Genomic DNA, 3,231 nt, shown 5'->3' with positions numbered 1-3,231 from the left:
GTCTCGTTTCATGAAACCCGACTTTGCCAAAAGTCGGCGACTTTTGAATTTTTTCGACCCGTTTCGCTCAACTCTAGTGGTCAACAAAATCACTGCGTTTCTTAATATACAATCCATTTATCTCCTTCTACTCTTTGATCTCAGACCACTTCTTTCTCTTCAGTAAGTCAGTCTAGTCTTCATGCTCATGGCTGTGTAGTTCAGTAGAGATTCAGGTGAACTTAGACCAAAATCTTCTCACAGGCTCTCCCTCTGTGCTCACATGGCAAAAACATCTGATAAATTCATCAACAGTTGGCTGTGATGGCAGAGTGGTTAAGGCGTTGGAAGCGAAATCCAATGGGGTATCCCTGCATAGGTTCAAATCCTCTTCACAGCGCAGTGTTTTACTTGGTCAAAACTTTGGACCTTCTCGAAAAGAGTAAAATGATATATACAGTATATTATTAAAACGGGCAAAGTGATATGAAAATGAGACAACTTCAACATGTTTGACTCAAAATCTGCCTCAAGAATGAAATAAAGCAGTATGAAAACTTTAAGAAATATTAATCGATGTTTCCCATGATATTGATGACATCATTTGCAGATAATAGAAATCTATGTTTTGATAACTGGAAATCCTCTACACCAAATTTCTTTCAGCAATAAAAAGTCAATGAAAGTATTTAAACTGGTTCCAAAAAGACAACTGAGAACCATCAGCAATGTCATATATTTTGATGGCTGCATTTTTAAGACGATGGACTTGAAATCTTCATGTTGGATGAAATCGTGTTCACAGTTTATTGTTTTACCTTTGAAAAGATTGGATTTTGCACATGAAAGATTAGTGAAAAGAAAATATAGTAAAAGCTGGGAATAATAAAACAATGCAGATTAATTCCCTGACAGTGTGCGGAAACCAAAGACAATTTTAACCATGAGAAACATGTGGTCAACAAAATCTCTGCATTTCTCAATATACAATCCATTCATCTCCTTCTACTCTTTAATCTCAGACCACTCCTTTCTCTTCAGTAAGTCAGTCAAGTTCTCTTGCTCATGGCTGTATCCTACAATAGATATTCTTGCGAATTTAGGCCAAAATCTTTTCACAGGCTGTTCTCTGTGTTCACATGGCAAACACATCTGATAAAGTGAGCCTATAATTGGCTGTGATGGCCGCAAATCCCCACACAGGTTCAAATCCTGTTCACAGTGCAGTGTTTTACTTGGTCAAAACTTTGGACCATCTCGAAAAGAGTAAAATAATATATACAGTATATTATTAAAACGGGCCAAGTGATATGAAAATGGGACAGCTCCAACATGTTTGACTCAAAATCTGCCTCAAGAATGAAATTAAGCAGTATGAAAACTTCAAGAAATATTACTCGATGTTTCCCATGATATTGATGACATCATTTGCAGATAATAGAAATCTATGTATTGGTTGCTGGAAATCCTCTACACCAAATTTCTTTCAGCAATAAAAAGTCAATGAAAGTATTTAAACTGGTTCCAAAAAGACAACTGAGGACCATCAGCAATGCCATATATTTTGATGGCTGCATCTTTAAGACGATGGACTTGAAATCTTCATGTTGGATGAAATCGTGTTCACAGTTTATTGTTTTACATTTGAAAAGATTGGATTTTGCACATGAAAGATTAGTGAAAAGAAAATATAGTAAAAGCTAGGAATAATAAAACAATGCAGATTAATTCCCTGACAGTGTGCGGAAACCAAAGACAATTTTAACCATGAGAAACATGTGGTCAACAAAATCTCTGCGTTTCTCAATATACAATCCATTCATCTCCTTCTACTCTTTGATCTCAGACCACTCCTTTCTCTTCAGTAAGTCAGTCAAGTTCATTTGCTCATGGCTGTATCCAACAATAGATATTCATGCGAACTTAGGCCAAAATCTTTTCACATGCTCTTCTCTGTGGTCACATGGCAAACACATCTGTTAAAGTGAGCCTATAATTGGCTGTGATGGCCATAAATCCCCACACAGGTTCAAAACCTGTTCACAGTGTAGTGTTTTACTTGGTCAAAACTTTGGACCTTCTCGAAAAGAGTAAAATAATATATACAGTATGTTATTAAAATGGGCCAAGACATTTGAAAATGGGACAACTAAATATGTTTGAGTCAAAATCTGTCTCAAGAATGAAATTAACAAGTATGAAAACTTAAAGAAATATTACTAGATGTTTCCCATGATATTGATGACATCATTTGCAGATAATAGAAATCTATGTATTGATAGCTGGAAATCCTCTACACCAAATTTCTTTCAGCAATAAAATGTCAATTAAAGTATTTAAACTGGTTCCAAAAAGACAACTGAGAACCATCAGCAATGCCATATATTTTGATGGCTGCATTTTTAAGACGATGGACTTGAAATCTTCATGTTGGATGAAATCGTGTTCACAGTTTCTTGTTTTACCTTTGAAAAGATTGGATTTTGCACATGAAAGATTAGTGAAAAGAAAATATAGTAAAAGCTGGGGGCGTGGCCTGGATCTCACACAGGGAGGACGTGTCTTATGGCAGCTCCCGCTTCCAGCCACAAAACTACCTTATTTGGCCCGGATGAAAGTGGCTAAAACTAATTTTAGTGTGCCCCGGGCTTGGAGAAGAAGGTGAGGGGTGGTAGGGAGAAGAGAGGGGCTGCTGCTCTCCGCCGTGACACCGGAGCGCAGAGCGGCCTCGTGGAGGGTGCTGCAGCGCTGGAGAGAGATGGGCGCCATCTTTACATCCCCCTGAGCACAAGGCCTGGAAACCGGACCGCAGGAGGCCCTCGATAGAGGCGTGAGACCGCGAACAAGGAGCGGTCTCGCCCGTTAGAGCAAACGGCGGTGAGAGGGAACCCCAGGTGATCTGTCTCTGGGGCCTGCGGGGAGCACTATCGTTACGTGCGGTGGAGGAGGGTGCTGGCTCTGGGCCAGACGAGGTGTTGACGGCCCCCTATTTTTACTGAGACATTTCCCAGGGTCTGAGTTGTTTTTGGATCGGGGGATATCGCTCTCCCCACATAGAGGTGCTGCTGTCTACAGATTTATGCGACATTGGTGAGGAGGACATTGTGTCTTTTCTACAGTGCCGTGGTGGGGATTTGACGTTACCCTGTCCCTACCGGCTCCAGCAGATCCCCACGGATGTTTCCATATATTAACCCCTCACCCTCCAAGTTGCATGGGGCTATTTTCATATAGAAAAATGCACTACTAGAC

At 40.2% G+C, this 3,231-nt stretch overlaps 1 non-coding gene across 1 annotated transcript; it reads left to right on the top strand.

Annotated features, from left to right (window-relative positions):
• The first annotated feature begins 297 nt into the window (after positions 1-297).
• TRNAS-CGA (transfer RNA serine (anticodon CGA)) lies at positions 298-379 on the top strand. The gene has a single exon. It is a non-coding gene; the product is annotated as a tRNA-Ser (tRNA).
• The last annotated feature ends 2,852 nt before the right edge of the window (positions 380-3,231 follow it).

The sequence above is a fragment of the Dendrobates tinctorius genome, unplaced genomic scaffold (assembly GCF_039654945.1).
Source record: "Dendrobates tinctorius isolate UK_male_01 unplaced genomic scaffold, ASM3965494v1 ptg000151l, whole genome shotgun sequence".
Classification (NCBI taxonomy): Eukaryota; Metazoa; Chordata; class Amphibia; order Anura; family Dendrobatidae; genus Dendrobates; species Dendrobates tinctorius.
The sequence above is the reverse complement of the archived record's forward strand: the minus strand, read 5'-3'. Positions and strand labels throughout refer to the sequence as shown.